General features: G+C 38.1%; 1 protein-coding gene across 19 annotated transcripts in view; it reads right to left on the reverse strand.

Annotated features, from left to right (window-relative positions):
* The window catches only part of SLC25A26 (solute carrier family 25 member 26), a 156,680-nt gene that overhangs the window by 64,858 nt on the left and 76,987 nt on the right, over nt 1-14,835 (reverse strand). For 2 of the 19 annotated variants that reach the window (XR_016214231.1, XR_016214232.1), the window contains one exon: nt 3,487-3,680. The exons of the other annotated variants lie outside the window; for them this stretch is intronic. The gene's annotated coding sequence lies outside the window, so the exon portion shown is untranslated. The remainder of the gene's footprint in view (nt 1-3,486; nt 3,681-14,835) is intronic. 19 annotated transcript variants of the gene reach the window in all.

The following is a 14,835-nucleotide window of genomic DNA, read 5'->3' on the forward strand; positions in this document are numbered from 1 at the left end:
TATCTTGGGTGGGCCCGACATCTTCTAAGGTGAGTCTTTAGAAGGACTGATCCCTTCCTAAAGAGAGCTCAAGTGTGAGGAATTCTGACTTAGCTTGAGAAGTAAATGGTCATACTGTGAAAGGACAGACAGAGAGGGCCGCGTGGCAAGGACCCAAAAGCTTAGCACAGTCCCCATTCGACAGCTAATGGGGAAACGGTAATGCTAGCTACACATCCACAAGGAAATTAATTCCACCAAGGGCCACGGGAGTGAGAAGAGGACACAACTTCACATGAGACTGCAGGGCCAGCCAATACTTTGCTGCCTTGTGAATCAATGAGCAGAGAACTTGGCTGCACCATAACCAGGATGCTGGCCTCCAGTTCTGTGAGATCAGAAAGCCACTAGGTTTGTAGGAATTCATTACACAGTCACAGAAATCTAACCCAGCACTACTAAGCACTATTAGGTGTTCCCACTTAAGGGACCGTGATGCTTTTTTGAAGTTACTCATTTTAATCAAGTGAAAATTGTGGGAAAGTCTAGTTAAAAGATCAGAAATCTAACAGTATTTTCTGACTCACTGCCTAAAGTTTACCTGGAAGGCATTCTGATGATTATCTGATTCTGCTCCAGCCACCTCATTTTCTGGCCAATACTGCTAGACTCGTGGCACTAAAGGCACAGAAGGAGGCCGATTCCTCCAGCTTCTCAATCCTTTCCTTAGCCATCTCTCAACGCAGCCTCTTTGTTAACATTTTAGCAGGTGGGCTGGACGCTAGACAACCAGAGAAGATGACTATCTCCTTTCTCTGCTACTGCATTAAATGCCCACAAAAGGAATACTGTATACTCCAAAAAACTGGGGTTTAAGTATTTGAGTATTAAGTATTTGAAAAGATTCAAAAGTAACACTAAAGATGTCCCCAATAACTACAGCACAATACCTACTTTATCATAATAACCTCTTCCATGTCTTTTTTTTTTTTTTAAGGTATTTATTTGAAATACAGAGTGACTCCATCAGCTGATTTCACTCCACTAAAGGCCACATGGTAGGGGATAGGGCAAGGCCAAAGCCAGGAGCCTGGAATTCCATCTGGGTCTCCCACATGGGTGGCATGAGCCCAAGCACTGGGGCCACCCCCTGCTGCTTTTCCCAAGCACGTTAGCACAGAGCTGGATCAGAAAGGGAGCATCCAGGACTAGAACCAGCACTCATAGGGGATGCCGGCATGGCAGACAGCTGAACTCAGAAGCACAGAGGCAGCCCTCTGAAACCAGTGGTTTTCAGCTAGGGGCAACTGTGTCCTCTAGGGAACATTTGCTTATCACTGCTCAGGAGGGCGCATGGAGGACAGGAATGCTGCTCAACACGGGTCTTGAAATCCCTGTAGGAGGCATCAGGTGTTCCTCTAGACCCCTGCTGACCCCTAGTATGGGGACACTGAGCAATGTCATTTGCTCCAAGCATGGTCTCAAACACATTCAGAAGGCTTTCCCATCTTCCAACTATTGTTGGCTTGGGCTTTAATTACTTTTCTTTGACTTAAGCTTAAACACAGAATAAAACTTTTTTCTCATCTTATTTTCAGCAAGTTACATCCAGTTCTAAGAGCACAAACCCATTTGCATGTATCCCAGTTAGAACCAATGTTTTATATACTGATCAAAGCTTGTCAACTTCCAGGGAGGGGTTGGTGGAATGGGCATGTCCAGGACACAGCTGAGAAGTACCGCTTACACTAAACCACTCACAGCAAACAAGTATCACGTGGCTGGGTGAAGTGAGCCAAGTGCCAAATGTGGGGAGCAGGGCCCGTCTCCCGCAACATGGCGGGGCGCCCAGGAGACAAATAAGTACTGAGACTATGGACAAATAAGTACTGAACCTACCGGGACTGGACTAGACTACTGAGATGATTGAGACTAACTCTATGCATCTGATCTCCCACCATATGGTGCTGCGAGGGAGTTAACAACTTCCACACAGCTGCCTCACCAATTCGACTAACAAGTGGCAGGAGCTGATCCTGCCCCTGATTGGAGGAGAGCAGCGTGCTCAGTGCGTGGGGAGAGAACGCCAGCAGAGTTGGGATTGGTGGAAGAGGACTATAAAAGAGGAGAGAGACAACATGCAGAAGGAACACCTGAGGAACCCCTGAGAGAGCCGGCCGGCAGGTTGCTGTGCTGGTGACCCGGAGAGCACAGCCAGCTGCTCTCCACACTGGGCAGCTGTGTAGCAATGTGGACCCAATATTGCCAGAAATTCTAATTTTTCACAAAAACTTGGGTATATAGAGTTGGATCTGAAACTCCTTACTTTTAATATGTTGCCTTGCAGTTTTTAAAAACTCTTATGGGTCCAACATCTTGGATCACCTTTTTGAAATTTGTATTCTAGAAACTGTAATAAGGGTAAATGAAGAACTATAAGCAGGCTGAATTCAAGGTACATTCAGAGTGTGCTCTGCACAAAAGGAGAGTACGGGAGAGGATGACGCTAAACTGGAAGGCCTCGAATGGAGCCGTCCAAGTTTTAGGAGGACTGCTGTTAATATCATCATCACCCCATCACAGTAGTAAGTCATGATGTATCACATCACGTCACATAATAAGTCATATTTCAGGTAATATCCTAAGCACACTATACAGATGTACAAATGTCATCTTGCCAAGAACTTTATGAGATAGGTTTTATTGTTATTCTCATTGTACAGATGAAGAAAATGAGACAGGAGCCTTTAAAAACTTGCCCCACAGGGCTAGAAGGAACTGGAAGTGAGATTGGAACACAGATAGCTACCTTCAGGATCCATCTCCTGACTACCACCTGTCACAATTCTCATGCTTCTCTGCAGGCATCCAGTTCCCTATCTCTCACCAGCTGCAACTGTAAATAAAATGTTTCACCAATCTAAGTGCTTAACAGCAAACCTTAAATAAGAACAGACTCAACTATGCTAAACTCCTCTATCTGAACACCTAATGCAAGAAGCACTTTTTTTGTTGTTGTTGTTTTTTTTTTTTTTTTTTTTGCTAAATGAAAATGTTACCTTCTTTTCTCTAGAAATTACACAGGCCTACCAGCAGTCAGCCCTTATCAGTTGATGTTCTGCTTTCTTTTGATGGGTGGGGCCTCTGCTTACACAAGAATACGGGCAAACAGGTGCAGACATCACTCTGGCATTTAAGAGAACGGCATCCAAGAATTGGCCATGTCCTCCAACCATAGTAGAAAAGGTGGCAAACAATTTTAAAGTTCTTCAGAGATTTATGGCATGAACATGTCCTACACATTGCAGTCTTAATTAGTAAAATTCCTTCAAACCTGGGCATTCAAAAATTCCTAGCAACTTAACAAGTAAAATTCTACTTCAAAGCAGCTAGTATGCAAATTAACTTCCCATTTCACTTCATTTTAAAATAAGATCCCTGGCTACAAAAAATTCAGGAAAACTGGCAGTTTTGAGATGAATTTAAAAAAAGAAAAGTCATTTTCACCTTTAAAGAGGGCTCTGTTATTTGTTGTTCTTCATGAACCATATCTTCCATTTCCGAAAGGAGTGCTCCGAGTAAAAGAATGAGTTCCTTCACCTTATTCTTGCAGGTCAGAAATTGGTCCAATATTATAAACATGTATAGATTTTAGAGATGCAAAGGAATTTAAAGTATTTTAGACATCATTGCTCCCAAATCTGCATAGAAAGCCAAACAAAATCTAACTTAAAAACCAACGTAATTTTAAGCTGTGTTGGGAAAAAAAAACTCTGCACATACACAGAAGCATAAATGCAGATTAACAAGTGCATTCAGCAAGATACTAAAACATAATACACATGTGTTAGTAATCATTTTGAAGCACTAAAAATATCAGTACTAATCCACCTCCTTTTAACATAAGCTGTACTCTGAAACAACCAAATTTCCTACTTTCTTTCCAGCATATGACGCTGTTCAAAAAAATTTTTAATGAACCAAAAAGGAAAAAACAATCTTTCACAGAATGTTGGACAAACATGCATAAACCACCATGGCATCTCAGGACAGTGTATGTGAATCTTCATTCAGCTTTGCATCTTAAGAACAAACAAAATGCAAGCATTAGCAACAAAACCAAAGGATTCTTCAAGAAGCAGCTTTTAGATTCTAAGTTCTGTTAAGAACTTAGCATGACTTCCTTCGGAAAGAATAAAATTCAAATCATATTACCTATGTCAATGTTACAGGAAGTATCCCAACTGCAGTCAATGGCCCACTAAGTAATGCTGGTAATGGCTGAATTCCAGTGTAACCAAAAAAAAAAAAAAAAACCACCCAACCAGCCCTATGCGTCTACCAAAGTTCACTGTAACGGGATTTGAGCTATAATTAAATTTGATTAGTTTGGTTCAAACCTCAAGTTCAAAAGAATTATCAGCATGAATGGATGAAAAGCCCTTTTACACGGGCATTTTGAAAATATGAAAAGGGCTGACACAGCAAGCATCAAAGACTTTGAAAGCAATTGACCCTTCCCAGAGCAAAGGAGAAACGCTAACAGCTGAAACTCAGATGCTGTGTGCAAAGAAAATAAAGTCCCAGATGGTTCAAAAGATTGGTGGTTTATTAAATATTAAACATTATTTTTAACTGGATTTTGCCCAGGGATAGCCAAATATGTCACCAATACAATGTGAAAAATAAATCCAATTCTATCCTTTACAAAACTGAAACAAACACTGCTCCTTTTTCTAAAACAATCAGCACAAGCACCTCAAGGAATGACATAAACCACCGTGACAGTCACACAAACACGATGTTTAATAAAAAACAAAAACAGTTAACACTTATAACTTTAAAATCCAAAACAATTTCCTTGAAGGAAAGCACACTGCACAGAATTTAACATGCCATTATTATTTGGAGACATGTAACTCCTACTCCATACACCCACACATCACATTATAGTTTTGTACCCCTCAAATCACATTATATTTTTGGTGCATTAAAAAGGAGATAAGTAAAGGCTGTGTTAGTAAAGAGGTACTATCAGAGGATTCTGTACTTACAAAAGCTTGTGGTATGCATTGTTTTAAACATAAAGTGAGCTGCACATATAAACATTTAAATATATATAGTAAAAGTATGTGTTTGTATATATGTATTTGTGTACAAATGTACATACACACACCAAACCAAGGGCTTGTTTTCAACAAAATAAAGTCAGTAGTTTATATACTGAGCTTTGAGACACCACTTTCAGTTGAGTTTCTATGTTCAAACCTTTCCCTTCTTACCATGTTCTACTCATGTACCCTGGGATGTGGGGGTGGGAAAGCCTTTTTCATGAGATGAAAACATTCTGTGCCAAACTAAGCAGGTGTGAGATATCTCCAAGATGAAAGCAATTCTCCAAATAACAACGTCATCCTGTAATACTTTCTTGACATGTACAATTTTGCTATTCCTCCCTTGGAGATTTAATACAAAGCACAGTGTTAGTAATCTTTCCTCACAGATGAGTAATCTGACTGGTACTCGTTTCTAGAAGTTTTTACCACTGGGGGAAAAGTCAACATTGATCTCACTTAAAATGGGTAAGAAATTCAGCAAGTGCAGATTGAGGCTGTTGTACCCCAATGGCTTTCTTTACAAGTATAATCATTCTTAATGCAATTCTTTTACCTTGAAATTTTCATTTCAAGTTGGTCTTAAAATAATTCACAGTCATCTCCTAAAAAGGAAGACCTCATTTAAAAATCATATTGCTTTTTCTATTAAAAATATCATGTTCAAGCTGACATTTTCTTCAAGAATTTCTCACATTTTAAAATTCACAACTTATGAGAAAAAGGTTTAACAGAAAAAAATTTCATCCATTCCTGTAATAATGTGTAGCATGTCACTTCCCCCTGCTTTAACTACCAAATGTTTATAGAATTTAACTTTTATTTTGAAACATAATTTGACTTCATATCATCCAGTCCAATGGTTTTCACACCTCAAAATGCATCAGAAATACCTTGAAGATGTAAAACAAAAATTCTAGATACTAAACCAGAGTTTCTCACCCAGATTGTCTGATGTAGGGCCCTAGAATTTGCATTCTAACATTACCAGGTAACGCAGAATCAATGACACAGCCAATATTCTCTTTCTCTTGATAATTAGAAAAGTTGGTGATGGAAAAGTACTCCACTATATCCTCAATAAAAACAAATACTTTCATATTTTAGAATTAAAGGAGAAACTGACACAAAGGAAATCCAAACCAGGCAAAACACAGACCTTAGGAATTATCTAGTCCAAGATTCAACAAACTCTTTCCACAAAGAGCCACATAATAAATAGTTGAGGCTTTGTGGGTCATACAGTCTCTGTCACAACTACTCAGCTCTGCCACTGTAGTGTGAAAGTAGAAAGACAAAAGAAAATCAAAGAGACTGGCCGTGTGCCAATAAAGATTTATTACAAAAACAGGCTTGATCTGGATTTGGTCTGCGGGTCGTAGTTTAGCAGATACTTTTAAAATGAGGAAATCAATGCCTAAGGTAGTTAAATAACTTCAAAAAGCACAAGATGGGGCAGCCGTTTGGTTTAGCAGGTGAGACAGCAGCATTCCACATTGGGGCACAAAGATTCAATTCCCGGCTCTGACTCTGACTTCAGCTTCCTGCTAACTTGAACTCTGGGAGGCAGTGGTGATGACTCAAGTAGCTGGGTCCCTGCTACACACGTGGAAAGCATGGATAGAATTCTGAGCCCCGGCAGGGACCTTTGCAAGCACGTGGGGGAGTGAAGCAGCAAATGGAAGCTCACTATGTGTGTTTGTGTCTCTCAAATAATGTTTCTTAAAGCACAGTAAGTGCTATAATTACTGTCAGAAAATTCAGTATCCTGATGTCTAAGGAAACAAATTACTGTTCAACATTTTGACCAAAAAAAGCCACAGTCTGCATTTTAAAACCTCATGTAGTTCAAAAATCAAAAGAAGAAATAATTGCACTAAAAAAAACAGTACCTCAGTTCCGAAAGGAATGTGAGACATTATTATTTGTAATATTACTTCTAGAGAGGAGCCTTGCACAGCTGAAGGATGCTGTCGGGGCTTTTGTCACATGGCTCCCTTGCAAGGCTTACATCCATTGAGCTTTCTGATCAGTGCAGAAAATAGGGGAGGGACCATTTCTCTGTTCTTACCCTCATGGCTTTTCAACTTTCTCATCCCATCTGCCATTCATTTGATGCCATTCCTTTCAAAAATTCTTCTCACTACTAAAATTTTCCCTCTTGAGTGCCAAAAGAGGTAGTAAATTAGGAAACTTCAGTTAAAAACAATGTTTTTGTGCAGTCTAAGTTTGATCTTTATTATAGCTCTCAAATAACTGGTAAAAAAGAAAGCTAATAAAAATGAAACAGGCATGTTTACCTTTACCACAAAAATATCTCAATGTATATAACAGTACACAGAGATACACATGTAAGCAATATATGTGTATGTATGCATGTTATATATATAAACATACACTTTATGCTTTCAGAATTAAGTTTTGATTTTAACACTGATATTTAAAGTCAATAAATGTTAGCAAATGATCAAGTGTTTAACAATTTTATAACCTACTTATTGTTAAAAATAAATAGGCATACATTCTAAGAAGAAAAAAAAATCCTAGCTTTAGTCTTCAAACACATACTCCAAGCTTTTTTCTGTAATAGCTGTAGTTAAAAGTGTGCATATCTAATTCAGGGTCAGAATGATGAGTCCTAAATCTGAGAGCAAGTTTTGAACACGTTTGATGTATCCTGAACCATGCATGAAAAAGCATCTGTTATTTACAGATCAAAGCAACCCAGGGTATCCTAAAACAACGAGAGTGAAAAATGCTCAAATCTAATTTCATCCCTGTCCACATGCTTCTTTGAACTAACAATTCAGAGAATTGGTCAGTACGTTGAACTAATTAGCATGCTTAATGCTTGCCAACTTTGATGGCTCCAATTCTTTACGAAATAGGATATAAAAGTTTGTAAAAAAAAAAAAAAAAAAAAGGCAAATTTGAGAAAATGCAAAGACCAGTCCAAGTTGACAAAATCACCTATACTGAGTAATGTCTCAAAAAGCCCCAAAACGTTCAGTGAAAGCTACTTAATACTCAGCTGTGAAACAGCTTGGAAATTATTTATTTAGGGGTTTTAATTTGCATGACATCAATTCAATATTTTTTAATCCAATGGTTGTTTGTAGGATTCATATATCAAACTTCATTTCAACATAAGGAACTGCAAAGTGTTTCTGATAAGAAGTTGACACTTTAATTACAATAAGGGAAATTAATTCAAGATCACTCTTTTAAGTGAAATCCCACGTGTGAGTTAAGAGCAAGGTGTATCCCTTTTACTATCGACATTCATCTGGGGGCTACATTTGCTGCAAAGATTTGTGGTAATCAGTGAAAAACTCATAATAAACACGCTGCTAAGTATTAAACAGTATTAGTATCTCCAAATTTTTAACAGATTTTCCTAACAGTTATTTGTGGTAATCAGTGAAAATCTCAGTTAATACATTACACTAAATATTGTTAGCCAGTTTTTTCTAATCTAGTTTCAGATGGATATTTTGGAAGTTACTCTATTAATGTTGATACTCATAAGATGATATGTTCCTATAACTTAAACGAGAACATTACAAAGTCTTCCAAAAAAAATTCCACATTGGCCTGCAATTTTCTTTTCTCCTAACCTGACCCAAGAGTTAGCATTTTAAAACAGAACAAAGAATTAACTCAAGCCCAACTCCAAAGGGTACATGTGATTACAGGGAGCAATCCCAACTTCAGAGTTTTAATAACAAAGTACGGATAAAAGATATTCTTTAAAGTCAAGTAAGCTCACTTTCTTCAGGATGTTTCCCAATATTGACAAATTAATTCCATTACACTCCCATGCCTTTTTGTTTTGTAAAAGGACTACCCAGAATTCAGCTCACTCACAGAGACCAATCACTCTGACTCCTCAATTCTCTACTTTCCAGCACTCTGATTATTCAACAACTAATGAACGGCAAGACAAATGCAAACCCATGCCCTGCCACACACATGTAACTGAAGGGACCTAAGGGCATGACTTCGGACCTCTTCTGTCCAATCTGCACACTGCTAACTACTACTATACTCCACATTCATTCTTTACGTGATTTCAGGTGAACAAAAATTTCTGGGTCTCCACCTCAGTAACAACACTGTTCTCACAATCACAGTAACCTTTCAAGCTAAAGGGTACAAAGCAATTTTCTATATTCTAAGTTTTGCATTACAAGCAACACACCAAGGAGTGGGTTTGGCATAAGGGTTAAGATGCCTGCATTCAACACAGGAGTGCCTAGGTTCAGTTCCCAGCTCTGGCCCCTGACTCCAGCTTCCTGCCAATGCAAACCCTGGGAAGCAGCTCAAACAATTGGGTTCCTGCCATCCACAAGGGAGACTTGGACTGAGTTCTGGTTCCTGGTGTTAACCCTGGCCCAGTCTCTGGCTGTTGAAGACATTTGGGGAGTGAACTTGCTTGCTCTCTTATCTCTCCGCCCCTCTGTCTCTGTATCTCTACCTGCCTCATAGATAAGACATAATTTAAAAAGCCTCATGACTGTAGAGTTCCTACTCTAGGAAGGTAGTGCTAGATAAAACCCAAACAATCTGGGTTCCAGGTTTGTCTTCAGTGCAAAGGAGGTAACATCTTATCAAGTCATTTTAGATTTTTTTGTATTTTACAGGTTATTAACAAGGTTATTAAATAAGCAAAAATTCTTCATGTTTGGCAAAAAAATACATAACACCTTCAAGTAGGTGAATGTCAATTATTCATACTACATGACAATATAACAGCAATAATAAACTAGCAGTCCAATCTACATAAGAAAATAATACTAACTATATTTTGGATTAAAGTTACATGAAGAACTGAACTTTTGATACACTCATGTATACATAATAACAGTACAACAATGCAAGAGAAACTAGATACTCTTGGAAAACTCCAAGTAAAAAGTGAAAGATACACATTTTCAGATGTTTTTAGTCAGTTCTTCCTATCAACTTAAAAAAGAACAACAGAGATGTTTTATGAAACAAAAAGATGGAAAACACTTTAGTTTTGTAAACAGCAATCCTGTTATTTAAAAAAGAGAAATGTTTCAGAAAATCAAAACATTATCTTTGGAGATTGTTACCTTCAAAAAACATGAATAAATCCCTTAGTAGGTAAAGCAAAACAAACACACTGTGTAGCACACAGTAGAGAACTAATCCATAAGTGTTTCAGATACACATCCACACAAATTTGGCCTACTAAACAAAGGTGCAAAATCTTTTCAATGTGGAATAGTCTTTTCAGCAAGTATCATGACAACAATTGGACATCCATATACAAAAACAAACTTCTACCTAAACCTCATCCCTTAAATAAAAAGCAACTCAAAGTGGAATATACATGCAAATGTAAAACATAAAACTATAAAACACATAGAAGAAAGCAGGAGAAATCTGTGATGACTTGTAGTTCTTAGAAATAAGATCCCAAGTACAATTCATTAAAAAAAAAAAAAAAAACACTCATTACTCTTTTCTGGCTAGAACCATGGAGAGTATGTTCCTGCTGTGCCAGAAACTCTTAAGAAAATGTAGAACTTCAGAGAAATAAAGATCACCTGAGAAAGAAATCTGCTCAAAAGATGCTTTGAAAAGCAAGGAGAAATTCATCTATGAAAATTCCAAGTAGTATCACAAGGAATACAGGCAAATGTACTGATCTGAGATTTGAATACTAGCATGGCAAGAAAAGCTGGCAATTTCTATGCAAAACTCAAACTGGTGCATGTCTTCAGGATCAGAGGTATCAGTGATGGTGAGTCCAAAAGTCTGAAGGGTGATTTAGCTTTTGGGACAGATCTTCAAAAGCAACTTTGCTAAGCTTAACAAGGCTTCAAATGGCAAACTGAGCACTGTGAAACCATATGCTGCAAAGGGGTACCCTTTGCAGTAAATGAACTAATGAACTTTGAGTAAATGAACTAATTTATTAGCATGGCCATGGCAAAATCAATGAGAAGCAAACTGCCATGACAGGGAAGACCCTAACTGCCCACATCTTGGTAAACTGGCATCATCTACATGGAGGATCTGATTCATGAGATCTAAACTGCTAGAAAACACTTCAAAGTTGCAAATAACTTCCCAAGGCCTTTCCAACCTTCTTCTCTGCAAGGCGAAAGGAAGAAAAAGGCCACCTATTTTGGAGAAAGTTGAGATGCTCCAAACAGGTAAGACCTAAGCAGAAGGCTCATTTGAAGGATGAACTAACATGTCTTCCACAGCACTTTAGTAATCTAGTCAATTAATTTAGTAAGTGTTTACAGTGATCTCAAGCTGAAAAAAAGTGTGAAGTACACTTTACCAAAATTTAAAACCTTCATTTTGATAACAATACTGTTCAGAGAATTAAATTAGAAGCTATGAGTTATCAGAAAATATCTTCAAAGAACATAAATGACAGGGATCAGCATCCAAAATACATTAAGAATAGCGCACACTAAGAAAAAAAAACTTCAAAATGAACATGGGCAAGCATTTGGTCTAGCAATTCAGACACCATAATGAATATCTGCATACCATATTAGAGAACCTGGGTTCAAGCGCCAGCTCTGCTCCCCATTCCAACTTGTTGCCAATGCACATATTGGGAGGCAGCAGGTAATGGCTAAAATGGTTGGTCCCTGTCACCCATGTGAGACCAGGTTTAGTTCCTTGCTTCTGGCTTTGGCCTGGCCCAGTCCTCACTGCTGCAGAGATTTGAGAAGCCAATCAGACAACAGGAGAGCCTGCCTCTCTGTCTCTCAACAAATTAGAGTCAAAAAAAGGAAATGACTTGTATAGACACTTGACCAAAAAAAGAAAGACATACACACACACATATAAATATGGGAAACAAGCATATGAAAAGATCTTCAACATCATTTACCACTATGGAAATGAAAATTAAAACCATTGTGGGACATCATTACATACCTATTAGAATGGCTATAAAAACCCTAACAATACCAAGTGCTGATAAGGATGCACACACTGATGATGGGAAAGTAAAACTGTGAAGCCACTACAGCAAATAGTTTTGAAGTTTCTTATAAGCTAAACACACACACAGAGCCCAGCAATTCCACTCCTGAATATGTATCCTGGAGAAATGCAAATCCATGTTCACACAAAAACCCATATATGATTTACAGCAGTTTTCTTCAAAATGAAGAAGTAAAAAGAATTTCAAAGTACCTCAATGGATGAATGGGTAAACAAACACCTTTTTTCGCATTCCACTATACATTCAAACAATGGAAGACGACCCAGCAGTCAAGAGGAGCCAACCATTGATACACACAATGATTATAATCGATCCCCAAACCTTTATAACTAATTTCCATCAGAAGGTTGTATATTACACGATGAAATTTAAACATTCTCAAAAATAAAATTAAAAAAAAAATCATACTCATGGAGAACAGATCAGTGGTTGCCAAGAAAAATGGGTGTGATGGCTACAAAGGGATGGCTCAAAGGAGTTTTTGGGGTGATGCAAATGTTCTCTATCCTAATTATATTGGTGATTAGACAAATCTATGCTCCCACATGTGTTAAAATGCATAGCCCTGTGCGGGGGGAGGGGAGGGAGAGGGAGCAAGCATTTGGCCTTAACAATGGTTACGGTGACCATATCCCATATCAGAGCACCTGTGTCCAACACCCAAAGTCCAGCTCCTAACTCCACCTTTCTGCTAATGTAGACCCTGGGAGGCAGTAGAAATGACTCAAGTAATTCAGTTCCTGCCACTCACTTAACAGACTTGAATTGAGTTCCCGGCTTCCAGCTTTGGAGGTCGAGGAAGAGGTACTGGGGGCCCATGGCATACATCCAGGGATTGAACCCACAGATGGTAGAATTTGTGCACAGGCTCTCTCTCATGCATGGGTTCTCATGTATGTATGGGTTCTTATATACGTACGCTCTCTCAAACAAGATTTTTAACAATTGAAATAACATTTCTAAACGCTGAAACAAACAAAACAAAACCCATAGCCCTGCACACCAGAAAGAAGTCAATAAAGTAAGACAATTTTTAAAATAAACATTAATGTGTTGTTCTTGCTGGAGATAACAGATAGAAATAGAAAGGAAAAAATAACGTATCACTTTGGGATTGGGGCAAGGATAGCACGAGGTAAAAATAAACACTGTGATAGGCCAACAAGGGGATCCTCAAAGACTAATGGGGAAATGTCATGAGAACACAGAAGTTGGGGTGGTGTTTAATGCAGAGGTAGGGACACTGCTTGTGACACTTGCAACCCATATGGGTGGGTCTAGATTTGAATCCCTGCTCCACTTCTGATTCTACCTTCCTACTGATACACCCTGAAGGCAGCAGGATGACTCAAGTGTTCGGGTCCTTGCCATCCATATGGAAGACCTGAATAGAGTTCCAGGTTCCTGGCTTTGGCCTGGGCCAACTCCAGCTGCTGGAGGCATGTGGGGAGTGAAGCCTTCTACATAAAGTAAAAATATTAAAATGAAGAAAAGAGAAGCATGGAGAGGCTCCCACCGGCCAAATTTTGGATAGTTTAAGCATCAAAAAGACTAATAATGGTAACACACAATGATTATTGAACAAAAAAGAATATGTGACAGTAATTTTCTGTGAATACATTAAAACCCACTGAATTATCACTTTACATGGGCGAACTGTATGGTATCTAATTACAGTGAAACTACAAAAACAAAAATATCCAAGTCTTAGGGATACTAAAACAGATTTAGAGGGTGGGAGAGAAAGTTCTTCTTTACACAAGAATGCCAGCTAATAAATTAAAAAAAAAAAATGACAGCATTAGGAAAATCACCATTTTGCAATCCCCAATATAATAAATCCTTCAGGCAATAAGCATCTACAGATGTGAATACTACTAGGTGAAAGATTACTAGAGAAAAGGTAGCTACATAAACTCAAACTATCACTCCATAGATTAACCAAGGAGAATTGAACTTTTAGTATACAGAAAACTAGAGAACATCAACTTAATCAAATAATTAACCTTAGCCCTTACCAAGTATGAGACATTGTATGCCTCCAGGTGTAACATAATACGAAATATCCAACAACATGGATATGGGATGGGATGTGGGAACGTTTTGAACGGATATGGAATCCATTTAAAAAAAAATAAAAAACCTAACCTGAAATGAATCCTAAAGAAACCTGACAACTCAGAATATAGGACTGTTTATAGAACAAGTGCCCTGGGCCCCAGAATAATGTTAATGTCATGGCAGGTAAAGGCTGGGAAACCTTAACAACCATACAAAACATATGATCCTTCACTTATTCTAAGTAAAGAAAAACACTACAAGCTTTTATTATTGGAAGAGTATAGAAAGCTGGCCCTATGTTAGGTAATATTAATATGTCAAAGTTAAAATTCTTGAGTATGAGTACTATCATAGTACTGAGAAGTATGACTTCATTCTTACAAAACAGATACTGAAAGTGTAATAAGTATCCGATGTCTCCTACCTACTTAAAATACTTCAAGGGAGAAAAGCAGAGAGAGGGAGATAAAGATGAAGCAAAAAGTTAATGGGTGAATGCTGGGAAATGTTTTAACTTTCCTATAAATTGTAATTTTTCAAAATAAAAAGTTGGAGACAGAGAAAACAAGAAAAAGAAGGTGGTATCATTCATTTTAAAACCTCCTCACTCACTGAGAAAAGGAAATGTGAACATTGTTATGAAAAGAGCAGAAAAATTCAAAGAATTCAAGTCCAACT

Source organism: Oryctolagus cuniculus, chromosome 10 (genome assembly GCF_051225735.1).
Source record: "Oryctolagus cuniculus isolate XC-2025 breed Fujian yellow rabbit chromosome 10, ASM5122573v1, whole genome shotgun sequence".
NCBI lineage: Eukaryota > Metazoa > Chordata > Mammalia > Lagomorpha > Leporidae > Oryctolagus > Oryctolagus cuniculus.